Genomic DNA, 13,785 nt, shown 5'->3' with positions numbered 1-13,785 from the left:
GCAAAAGTCTATTAGTTTTGCCCTGCTTCATTCGACATTCCAAGGCCAAATTTGCCTGTTGCTCCAGGTGTTTCTTGATTTTCTACATTTGCATTCCAGTCCCCTATATTGAAAAGGACATCTTTTTTGAGTGTTAGTTCTAAAAGGTCTTGTAGGTCTTCATAAAACTGTTCAACTTCAGTTTCTTCAGCGTTACTGCTTGGGGCATAGACTTGGATAACGGTAATATTGAATGGTTTGCCTTGGAGATGAACAGAGATCATTCTGTCGTCTTTGAGATTGCATCCAAGTACTGCATTTCAGACTCTTTTGTTGACCATGATGCCTACTCCATTTCTTCTGTGGGATTCCTGCCCACAGTAGTAGATATAATGGTCATCTGAGTTAAATTCACCCATTCCAGTCCATTTTAGTTTGCTGATTCCTACAATTCGATGTTCACCCTTGCCATCTCTTGTTTGAGCACTTCCAATTTGCCTTGATTCATGGACCTGACATTCCAGGTTCCCATGCAATATTGCTCTTTACAGCATCAGATCTTGCTTCTATCACCAGTCACATCCACATCTGGGTATTGTTTTTGCTTTGGCTCCATCCCTTCATTCTTTCTGGAGTTATTTCTCCAGTGATCTCCAGTAGCATATTGGGCACCTAATGACCTGGGGAGTTTCTCTTGCTGTGCAGGCACAGAAGGGCCTAGATGAGCTATCCCACGTTGAAGGTCAGGAATGGCGGCAGTAAGGAGATACCCCTCATCCAAGGTAAGGAGCAGTGGCTGTGCTTTGCTGGAGCAGCCATGAAAAGATACCCCACACCCAAGGTAAGAGAAACCCAAGGAAGTTGGTAGGTGTTGCATGAGGGCATCAGAAGGCAAATGCACTGAAACCATACCCACAGAAAACTAGTCAGTCTAATCACACTAGGACCACAGCCTTGTCTAACTCAATGAAACCAAGTCATGCCTGCAGAGCAACCCAAGATGGGCGGGTCATGGTGGAGAGGTCTGACAGAATGTGGTACACTGGAGAAGGGAATGGCAAGACACTTCAGTATTCTTGCCTTGAGAACCCCATGAACAGTATGAAAAGGCAAAATGATAGGATACCGAAAGAGGGACTCCCCAGGTCATTAGGTGCCCAATATGCTACTGAAGAGCCCCAGTACTGTTCAATACCAAGTGTTAAATATATATTTCCTTGACTGTGCTATTAAGCACCAAATAAATACTTTTTGAATGAATTTTGATCTCAATTAGCTTTTTAACATTTAAGGCTTAAATTTGAATAGATAAAGCCATATATTCACAAACAGAAATTTATTTGATAGCTCTTTCTTCTCAGGAAGTATCTCTATGTTAGGCAGAATTTTGTCCCCATGACCTTTGCCCCTGGTGTTATGTCAATGAACATGTTACATCACATGGAGAAAAGACATTGGAGCTATAATTAAGGTTACAGTTGACTTTAAGATAGAAAGATTATCTGGGATTATCCAGGTAGGCAGAAAGCAATCACATGAGCTCTTAAAAGCAGAAAAGGAAGTCAGAGGGATGTGGATAAAGATAAATCAGAGAGATTTGAAGAAGGTGAAAAGTTCAACCTACTATTGTTGCCTTGAAGATGGGGGGAAACACATGGTAAACATGAGAAGGAATAAATTCTGCCAATAGTTAGTAATCATGAAAAAGGACCCCAAGCCCTAGATTGAATTGTAATCCTGTTGAAACATTGATCTTGGCTTGTAATACATTGAACTGAGATTTCACCTATGTCTTGCCAGATTTTTGACCTACCAAAACTGGGAGATAATAAAAGAATGTAATTATAAGCTGCTATATTTTCAACTGATTATGTACCAATAGAAATCTAATTTACTATCTAAATCAGTGTTCATTACTATTGTGGTTCCTTAGTTCTTGTGACAACACTTCAATGTTAAGAGATTTATTCACATAGAGAAACCAATACATGTACTTAAATTTAATTGTATATTTAATTTAATGATATAAGTATAATACTATTTGTACTTTTAGTGAATGTATAATCAATATATAGTCAGTATTCAAGTTTGCAGCTATTTCCAAAGACATTTCTGTCATATTAAAAAAAAAAAAACACTGGAAGACCAAGCAAAATAGCTGATTTCAAGTCCAGTACTGGCCACTTGAGCCTTAGGGAAATCTCTTTTCCTTGTAAGTTATATTTGCCATACTGAAAATGGGAGTCATGTCGGTTTTCTCCCCCTGACACGGTTGTGAAATTCTAATGAAATGATATGAATAAATATGTTCATAAAACATAATATAAATGAGATTTTTGATTACTATTAGACTACTGTTGAGTGAAATATTCATGTTTATGTGGTCTTAGTTAATTTGGAATAGTTTCCACTATTGCACAGTAAATAGGTATTATAATCAATGTAGCTTTCTCAAAAAAATGTAAATAGATCAATGGATGGGTAGGAGAATAGGTAGTGGAGGGCATACTTATTCAGATTTTTTTAAAAAGTATTGTGCTGTAAAGAAAACTTAAAATGTATTTAGAAAACTCGTCTTTTGTATACGTGATTTTAGAGGGTTAATATCATTGGAAAAGTCTCAACTCATTAAATGCCACTGTGTAATTGATATAATTTTTAAAATCAATATTGCTCAAGGAGAAAATTCAAAGAGCAAGACTCTATTTCATATATGTGGCATTGTTAATTTTGCAGCAACTCCAGGAGATGCTAAAAATAGTTCAGTTCAGTTCAGTCGCTCTGTCATGCCCGACTATTTGTGACCCCATAGAATGCAGCACACCAGGCTTCCCTGTCCATCACCAACTCCCAGAGCTTATTCAAACTCATATCCATTGAATCGGTGATGTCACCCAACCATCTCATCCTCTGGCATCCCATTCTCCTCCTGCCTTCAATCATTCTCAGCATCAGGGTATTTTCAAATGAGTCAGTTCTTCACATTAGGTGGCCAAAATACTGGAGTTTCAGCTTCAGCATCAGTCCTCCCAATGAATATTCAAAATTGATTTTCTTTAGGATGGACTGGTTGGATCTCCTTGCAGACCCAGGGACTCTCAAGACTCTTTTCCAACATCACAGTTCAAAAGCATCAATTCTCTGGCACTCAGCTTTCTTTATAGTCTAACTCTCATATTGATACATGACTACTGGAAAAACTATAGCTTTGACTAGATGGACTTAGGTGGTAAAGTAATGTCTCTGCTATTTAACATGCTGTCTAGGTTGGTCAGAAATTTTCTTTCAAGGAGCAAGCGTCTTAATTTCATGGATACAGTAACCATGTGCAGTGATTTTGGAGGCCCCAAAATAAAGTCTGTCACTGTTTCCATTGTTTCCCCATCTATTTGCCATGAAGTGATGGGACCAGAGCCGTGATCTTAATTTTGTGTATGTTGAGTTTTAAGCCAACTTTTTCACTCTCCTCTTTCACTTTCATCAAGAGGCTCTTTATTTCTTCTTCACTTTCTACCATAAAGGTGGTGTCATCTGCATATCTGAGGTTATTGATTTCTCCCACCAATCTTGATTACAGCTTCTGCTTCATCCAGCCTGGCATTTCACATGATGTACTCTGCATATGAGTTAAATAAGCATGGTGACAATATTCAGCCTTGACGTACTCCTTTCCCTATTTGGAACCAGTCTGTTGTTCCATGTCCAGTTCTAACTGTTGCTTCTTGACCTGCATACAGATTTCTCAGGAGGCAGGTCAGTTCAGTTCAGTTCAGTTCAGTTGCTCAGTCATGTCCAACTCTTTGCGACCCCATGAATCACAGCATGCCAGTGATCCCTGTCCATCACCATATCCCGGAGTTCACTCAGACTTAAGTCAGTGATGCCATACAGCCATCTCATCCTAGGTCATCCCCTTCTCCTCCTGCCCCTAGTCCTTCCCAGCATCAGAGTCTTTTCCAATGAGTCAACTCTTCCCATGAGGTGGCCAAAGTACTGGAGTTTCAGCTTTAGCATCATTCCCTCCAAAGAAATCCCAGGGTTGATCTCCTTCAGAATGGACTGGTTGGATCTCCTTGCAGTCCAAGGGACTCTCAAGAGTCTTCTCCAACACTACAGTTCAAAAGCATCAATTCTTCGGCACTCAGCCTTCTTCACAGTCCAACTCTCACATCCATACATGACCACAGGAAAAACCATAGCCTTGACTAGACGGACTTTAGTTGGCAAAATAATGTCTCTGCTTTTGAATACGCTATCCAGCTTGGTCATAACTTTTCTTCCAAGGAGTAAGCGTCTTTTAATTTCATGGCTGCAATCACCATCTGCAGTGATTCTGGAGCCCAGAAAAATAAAGTCTGACACTGTTTCCACTGTTTCCCCATCTATCTGTCATGGAGTAATGGGCCCAGATGCCATGATCTTCGTTTTCTGAATGTTGAGCTTTAAGCCAACTTTTTTGCTCTCCTCTTTCACTTTCATCGGGGCTTTTTAGCTCCTCTTCACTTTCTGCCATAAGGGTGGTGTCATCTGCATATCTGAGGTTATTGATATTTCTCCCAGCAATCTTGATTTCAGCTTATGTTTCTTCCAGATGGTATTCCCATCTCTTTAAGAATTTTCCACAGTTTTTTTGTGATTCATACACTCAAAGGCTTTGGCATAGTTAATAAAGCAGATGTAGATGTTTTTCTGGAACTCTTGCTCTTTTGATGATCCATTGGATGTTGGCAATTTGATCTCTGGCTCTTCTACCTTTTCTAAATCCAGCTGAATGTCTGGAAGTTCACAGTCCACGTGCTGTTGAAGCCCTAGTTGGAGAATTTTGAGCATTACTTTACTAGCATGTGAGATGTTTGCAATTGTGTGGTAGTGTGAACATTCTTTGGCTTTGCCTTTCTTTGGGATTGGAATGAAAACTGCCATTTTCTAATCCTGTGGCCACTGCTGAATTTTCCAAATTTGCTGGCATATTGAGTACAACACTTTGACAACATCATGTTTTAGGATTTGAAATAGCTCAACTGGTATTCCATCACCTCCACTAGCTTTGTTCATAGTGATGCTTTCTAAGGCTCACTTGGCTTTGCATTTCAGGATGTCTGGCTCTAGGTGAGTGATCACACCATCGTATTATCTGGGTCATGGAGATCTTTTTTGTATAGTTCTTCTGTGTATTGTTGCCACCTCTTCTTAATATCTTCTGTTTCTCATAGGTCCATACCATTTCTGTTCTTTATTGTGCCCATGTTTGCATGGAATTTTCCCTTGGTATCTATAATTTTCTTGAAGAGATCTGTGGTCTTTCCCTTTCTATTTTTTCCTCTATTTCTTTGCCTTTACCACTGTGGAACGCTAAATGACTTGCTAAATGACATGTTAAAATAGTACTTCATTAAATCATAGATGTTCATGGAATTTTCTCATTTCTAGTTCCTCACAAATCTAAACTAACAAAGAAAATGTGAAAGCATTAAAGATCCATTAATTTAAAAAATAGAGTGAAGAAAACAGATATTGCCTTAGGGAAGACAAATATTGGTCAGTAACTCCTTATTAACTGTTACATCATCATTTCTTTATTTTAGCACTTACTTCTTATCTTTTGGTCTGGTAATTACTGTCTACACTCTGGACCCTTATTTTATTTTCTGGCAAGCAAACTGATCTAGTAAAGATTCAACGTAGTTCATTCACACTTAAAGGTTTTCACTAAATCCTTATTAATACTGAATTTTAAAATTTAAAACAAATTTTCAGTGGTTTTCAAAATATGACTCTGATGTGCTTTGCTTTATATTTATGCTGATAGAGTTTATTTAACTCTTTCTATCTTTAAATTCACAGTTAGAATTCAAATTAGAATATTTCTTGATTATTATTTCTTCAAATATTTTTTCTTCCACCTTCAGGTCTGATTCCCTTTGTGCTCCATTCTATTACTGTGTTTTCAAGTGCACTGATCTTTCTTCTGTGGCATCTAATCTGCTGTTCATATCATCCAGTGTACTGTTTATTTCAAATATTGTTTAGCAACTCTAAAATTTTACCATCTTGTTTTTAAAAGTTTTGCTCTTTTTTTTGCTATCTTCTAGTTCTCTCCTCCTCATGTTCATAGTTTTGTTTTATTCTGAGCATTCAGGACATATACATTAGCTATTTTAATACAATATCATCTTTGCCATTTCTGCATCTCTTTCTTTTGATTCATTTTCCTGCTGGTTATAGATCTTATTTTCCCTGCTTGTTTGCATATGTAGTAATTTTGTATTGAATTTTAGAAATTATGATATTTATGTTGGGTGAATATATTTTATTTCTTTAATAAGCTTGGAGGTTTCTCTAGCATGTAGGTAAGCTACTTAAAAGAAATTTGATCCTTTGGGGATGGCTATTAAGACTTGTGAAGGCAAGTTCAGAGAAATCTTTAGTCTATAGTTGATTTGGCTCAACTTCTAAAGTTGTGAACTATCTCTAAGGCCTCGTAAAGTATTTGACTTGGTATTTCTGCTTTTGGTATTTTTGAGCTCTAGGATTTGTTTAGAGTGGTGTTACCCCAAGCGCTTCATGGAATGCTTCCCTATTCATGTACAGATAAATAATAAGGTAAGTATTCAAGAAGACCTCATTATAGTTATCTGAACCTGTGTCTGCACTGTCTTCTCCCCAGTCTTTTTTCCAACACATTGGTCCTTCTCTACCTCCTTCCACCTGACTCTGGCTCTTCAGCTGGTTGAGGTTACTCAGCTTTGTTTGATTTCTCTTTCCCTGCACCATAACCCAGAAGACTAACTTGAGAAAGTAATGTATATCAAGCATAAGTCTGACTTACTTGTGTTCCTTCTCTCAAGAATCACAGTCCTATTCCAACTGTTTCCTAATGTCTGGAACCTGTTGAGGTATATACGGTTGTTTAGTTGTTTATAGCAGCAAGTCATTCTAGGAGCAGTGCTCTATGGCCAGAAGTAGAAATACCCTCAAATTCATGAATTTTTTTTTCTATTTCTTTCCCTGAAAAGGGCCCAGAAAGAACGATGCATAAATACAAGTATATCCAGATCTTTGTTTTAAAATACTATTAGTAACTGAAATGAAACAAAGATCCTTATGGCTGAATTCCAATTTCCCATTGACTGATTATAGCTGTGGTACAGGGAAAGGAAGAGATGAGCCTGGAAATTCTTGTTACACTAGAAAGTAAAATGAAAAGACAAAAAAAAAAAAAAAAACTAAAGATATCAGATGTTATACAGTCATCCTGTCTGATATCATAGCCAATAGCCAGGTGTGGTTATTGAGTTCTTAAAGTGTGGCTAGTGTGAAATGAGATAAGCTGTCTAAAAAATACAACTTTAAGACTGAATGGTTTAAAGTATCATATTGATACTTTAAAATATTGATTATTATTTTTTTTTAGTTTTTTATTTTTAAAATTTTAAAATCTTTAATTCTTACATGCGTTCCCAAACGTGAACCCCCCTCCCACCTCCCTCCCCATAACATCTCTCTGGGTCATCCCCATGCACCAGCCCCAAGCATGCTGTATCCTGCGTCAGACATAGACTGGCGATTCAATTCTTACATGATAGTATACATGTTAGAATGCCATTCTCCCAAATCATCCCACCCTCTCCCTCTCCCTCTGAGTCCAAAAGTCGGTTATACACATCTGTGTCTTTTTTCCTGTCTTGCATACAGGGTCGTCATTGCCATCTTCCTAAATTCCATATATATGTGTTAGTATACTGTATTGGTGTTTTTCTTTCTGGCTTACTGCACTCTGTATAATCGGCTCCAGTTTCATCCATCTCATCAGAACTGATTCAAATGAATTCTTTTTTATGGCTGAGTAATACTCCATTGTGTATATGTACCACTGCTTTCTTATCCATTCATCTGCTGATGGACATCTAGGTTGTTTCCATGTCCTGGCTATTATAAACAGTGCTGCGATGAACATTGGGGTACATGTGTCTCTTTCCATTCTGGTTTCCTCGGTGTGTATGCCCAGCAGTATATGTTGAAATGATAATATTTTGAATCTATTAAATGAAGTAAAATCTATTAACTAAAAAAAAAATAAAAGAAAATTGTTGTTTCATTAAAGAAACCTGCCTAAATAAAAAAGTGTTTAGATGATTTAGGAATTTAAGGAAGAAGAAACATTGTTAAAAATCATCATTAGAACTGTACTTGGAGCATGGACAAGGTGGCAGTCACATCAAAGTAGTATAAGCCACTTGAGTAATATAAGCCATTGACTACCAGGTCCTAGTATTTCTAATTCTGATAAGTAACTTGTGACATTTTGACAAAGTAGACATTGAATTTAACTTTTCAAATTTAAATAGGTAAAGTATAAATTTCAAAACATTTTAGAAACCAGTTTCCTATACCCTGTTACAGTAGTCACAATCTGTAATAATTTGGTTTAGCTTTGTTTATTATGCTTTTCTAATTTCTTAACCACTGCTATTATCAAAAGCAGTTTACCTATATATACACACCATAAATCAAATTTGTATGTAATTATACTAATAAGGAATTTATATTCAAATTAATAATAAAGTTTAAAAAAGGAAGCTACTTGTATATATTAATAAATGTATTTCTATGCACAAAAAAAATTAAAAAAATAATAAATTTAAAAAATGATGAATGTATATCAAAATTTTTAAAGTGTCTGAACAGCTCATATATCAAACAATTTAAGAATTCTAGTGAAGTAGAGATGGGCCAATGTTTTAGGAGTAAAAGTCTCTCTCAAAATATGGAGCTACATTTGTATAGGAAAAACTGAGTAAATGTAGATTCACCCTGCATGTGTGCATGCTATGTCACTTTTCACATCCAATTCTTTGCAACCCTGTGGACTGTAGCCTGCAAGGTTCCTCTCTTCATGGGATTCTCCAGTCAAGAATGCTGGAGTAAGTTGTCATGCCCTCTTCCAGGGGATCTTCCAGACCCAGGGATCAAGCTGTGTCTCTTATGTCTATTGCATTGGCTGGTGGGTTCTTTACCACTAGTACTACCTGGGAAGCCCATAGATTCATCCTAATAAAGCCTAAAACAAGAGCCTTCACAAGATAAAGAGATTCACCAATAATGTAACTGCCAGGTAGAGAAAATTCAGTACTCCTCTGATGAAGGTAACAAAATCAAGATTTTCTTCACTATGTCAATAGTGTTTTACACAGAGTTAAAACTTTTTTGACATATGAAGAGGCAAGAAAATTAAATTTATAATCAAAGTAGAAAGCAAGTGGATAGAAAAGACTCAGATGGTACATTTGTTTGAATTAGCAGCCAAATACATCAAAATTACTGTTGGAGATATGTTAAATAATTTATAGCCAAAGATGAATAGAATGTTAAAGAGATAAGGAGTTTCAGAACTGATTGAAATCTCTCTTAAAAGTACCAAATATAAATCTTAGAACTAAAAAGATACAATATTTGAAATAAAATTATTGGAGGGGAATAATGACAATATAGAGAAAGAATATGTACTTGAAGAGCAGTAAATAGAAACTAATCTAATCTGAAGCACAGATATAAAAAGGAAAGCTTAAAAAAATAGAGCCATAGAGACTTAGGTGGTGATAATAACAAACAGTCTAGATACAAACCTCAACATATGAACCTTCTTGAAGTTGTGAGCATGCATCTTTTTCCAGCAAGGAACCGGAACCTGTGCCATCAGTGTCAGGCATAAGTGAAACTGCAGATTGTCCTCCATTTCTTATTGCTGAGAATCCTTCAGCTCTACGTTAGCACACCACCTCTCCCTCTTCCAGTCAGTAGCTCTTCTTGCCTATTCACTGGATGCCAGCTCTTGTAATATACTTCTATGCTTTTCAAGGTACCATAGCGTAAGATTAAAAATGCTTTCTTTATTTTTTATGTTTATTTTTGTGTATTATTTGTGTGAAAAGTATTACAAACCCTATTACAGTGCAATGCTATAGCCAATAGTGGGGTACCTAGACTAATTTTGTTTGACTTAACCAACAAATTGGACTTACGAACGTCCTCTTGGAACAGAACTGTTTGTATGCAGGGAACCTACTATTCATGTAATTGGTGTCCCAGGAGGAGAAGCAAAAATGGGAAAGGAAAAATATTAACCCCAAATAAAATGTTTAAGCTTTTAAAGACATCAGTCCACAGAGCCAAGAAGAAAGAAATCCCAAGAAGGATAAATACAATAAAAACTACACCAGGTCTCAGCCAGGTGAAAATACTACTAATGACATATAAAGCAAATATCTCAAAATCATCCAGTAAGAAAGGAAGAAGGGAGGTAGAAAAAGAGAAAAAAGGGAGAGAAAGAGAACAAGCAATGTATACAGTAGAAGATGAACAGGACAGCTAGTGGAAGAGAGATAGTGATGAAATGATATCTTTAAAGTGCTTAAAAAAATAAAGTACATTTGCCTGGAATGCTATATACAGTGAAGATATTCTTCAAAAAAGAAGGTAAAATAAAGAAACTTTCAGGAAAACAAAACTTAAGGGATCAGGGAATAACAGAGCAGAGTTGCAAGGGTCATCACAGGAAGTGGATCCAACAGAAGAAAATGAGACTAAAAATAATTCTTGCTTTGTGTGAATTAATTAGATATCAATTCCAGGGAGACGAAAAGTTAAGGGAGCATATTGTCATCTCTAAATTAACCAGTAGAAAACTAACTGAAACAGTGAAACACAAAATTCTACATAGGAGGTAGAGTGGAATAGTAAAAACAACCTATTACTATATTTTCATTAATTTAACAGAAAGTAAGGAAGGAGAGATGGAAGCTAGGGGCTTGAGGGTTCCTGGCCCGATCTTCTGCCTCCTTGAACTTGCTGGCCTCTTGCCAGGAAACTATGAAAGAAATAAATGACATTCTACACAAATAAAGGCAGAAGATCAAAATCTGAGTAATAGGTGGGTTGACTTTTGATAAAATGATGTGGTTAAAAAGATACGATTATGTGTTTCCAGGAAATGGCTTGGTGGCATACAAAGATAGGTAATTCTTTTTTTTTTTTTTTTAATTTTTAGTTTTTTATTTTTTAAATTTTAAAATCTTTAATTCTTACATGCATTCCCAAACATGAACCCCCCTCCCACCTCCCTCCCCAGAACATCTTTCTGGGTCATCCCCATGCACCAGCCCCAAGCATGCTGCATCCTGCGTCAGACATAGACTGGCGATTCAATTCACATGATAGTATACATGTTAGAATGTCATTCTCCCAAATCATCCCACCCTCTCCCTCTCCCTCTGAGTCCAAAAGTCCATTATACACATCTGTGTCTCTTTCCCTGTCTTGCATACAGGGTCATCATTGCCATCTTCCTAAATTCCATATATATGTGTTAGTATACTGTATTGGTGTTTTTCTTTCTGGCTTACTTCACTCTGTATAATCGGTTCCAGTTTCATCCATCTCATCAGAACTGATTCAAATGAATTCTTTTTAACGGCTGAGTAATACTCCATTGTGTATATGTACCACAGCTTTATACAAACAGAATATTCAAGTCACCTGGGTGAGGCCCTAATCCAAGATTTAATTGATTGTATGAGCTACATTGCAGAAATGAAACTCCTGAAGAAAAGGGGTATTTTTAATGAAATTCTAAATGAGATGTGAATGTGTCCTCTATTGATAGAAGCTGCAGCCCCAAGGAACACACAGAATTCTTTGTATACTACTAATGAAGAAAAGTTAAGACAAAAAACGTGTAGCAGATCTGGAGAGTTTGCAAATAAAAACCTCATGTTTTCTGTTAGGAGGCCAGATCTTTCCTGACAGCTAGAAGAAGAGATGTTTTCTGGGATGTGTGGAAAATCATGATTATAAGACTGTTTCTCTCTTTGGAGACATAACCCATGACAAGTAGGAAGAGATATTCCAGAGTAGGACTATTTCAAGTAGGAATGAGATATTCCAGATCTGAGAATCACAGGCCACACCAAGTCTGTGCCTGAGGACACATGTGAGAGTTCTTGTCCTAATGATCCTTTTCCCCATGGAAAGAGAAGGGAGCTGACAGGGTCATTCAGTGGCTAAACCTGAGGTTTCCTCTTATGCTCATGCGCCCCAGTCCAGGCCAGGCTCTCCACAGGGTCAGTCATCCCATGAGTCCTGACAGTGGTATCCCCAGTCAGCCAGGAGAACATTCTGTATCCTGAAACACATGATGCCCTCCATTTCCGAGGCGAGACAAGAGAAGAAAAGACTTGTCAAGAATGGAGCAAAAGAATAACCTCACCCATAGACTTTATCCCCCAATTGCATATTTTCAATCACAGTATACATGGGTTTGGGAGAAACTTCCTATCCTTTTAGAGGGAGAAAGAAGAAATATGCCTCTACCTTCCCTCTTCATCGGCCATACGATAAATGTAACAGATGTTTATGTTTGGACATGGTACATCAATAACAGAAAGGGGGATGTGAGATGAGAAGGAAAGGACAGGACACGTAAAACAATCCAAGCCTTGGACAAAAGTGTAAAAACACTTTTAAAAATGGAATATCCTCCTGAGTGTCAGCTAGATGAGGCTATGAAACTGAGACCACTCTGATCACAGGGGTAGTATTAAGCTCAAGACTGCATGCAGTCTTTGTTTTTTGATCCTGCACCCTGTTTGTGAGATGTAGACCTCAGCATGGACTGCTGGCAGAAGATCCACCAAGTGACCACTCACCCCAACTAGCCGGCACTCAGTTCTCCTAGAAGGTGAATCAGTTCTCTATTCACCACACTGTGAATAGCCCATCCGGATCTTGGTAACCATGGGGATGGGAGGAAATCCAAACCAACAACCTCTGCTAGAGAACTGGCACCAGCAGAATGGTCTTTCCCTTCGATATGCATTCTGATCCCAGGTCTGGAGAAACTACCTTGGTGTGCTAAATTTCACCAAAAGTGTCTTCTTATTGGACCTGGCTGGCTTCCCAAAATCATTATTCACCTCTGGTTTCTCAGATAAGAGTCTGGATAATCCACAGCAATAGGAACTGCAACTTACCTCACTCAAGATTTTTCAAAAAAAAGTGTTCATCCAGGCCCTTGTTGTTGTTGTTCAGCTGCTAAGCCGTGTCTGACTCTTTGCAACACTGTGGATTGCAACACACCAGACATTCCTGTCCTTCACTATCTCCTGGAGTTTGCTCAAACTCAAGTTCATTGAGTTCATTGATGGTATCCAACCCTCTCATCCTCTGTCACCCCCTTCTCCTTTTGCCCTCAATCTTTCCCAGCATCAGGGTCTTTTCCAGTGAATTGGCTCTTCACATCAGGTGGCCAAAGTTTTGGAGCTTCAGCTTCAGCAGGCCCTCACTAGATTTTTCCTTAAGGGGTGAGAGCTGCTGTGATTGGGACTCTCTCTCTTTCCTTCCACATTCTACAAGTTCTTTGTGAAACTGGAAGGGAGTACAAGGTCCCAGTCTAGAAGACAGCTGAAGAGAACACCCAAGGTCATTGTTCACACATCACTTTTCAGTATTTGGAACAACTGAGACCCACTAACCATCTACAAATAGGTACTGAGGGCCAGCCTCAGTCCTTAGAGTGGACTCCCCTGGGGATCACCTACCTGAATCCTGGTCTGGGGGAGCCTGTGCTCTGTATCTTCTACCTCCAAGGCCCCAGTCAGTTGCTTTATCATGGGTTAAACTGGTTCCTTCCAAACCTTCTGGCGACTCAGTCTTCTCTTAGGTTGGATTGGGTTGGGGGAAAGAAAGAAGACACATCGGCCTGTGAAGTCTGCCTGGCTCAACCACTCTGTTTACTCTACATGGGACTGT

This window comes from Ovis canadensis, chromosome 1 (assembly GCF_042477335.2).
Source record: "Ovis canadensis isolate MfBH-ARS-UI-01 breed Bighorn chromosome 1, ARS-UI_OviCan_v2, whole genome shotgun sequence".
In the NCBI taxonomy this organism is placed as follows: Eukaryota; Metazoa; Chordata; class Mammalia; order Artiodactyla; family Bovidae; genus Ovis; species Ovis canadensis.
This window is presented reverse-complemented; position numbering follows the sequence as displayed.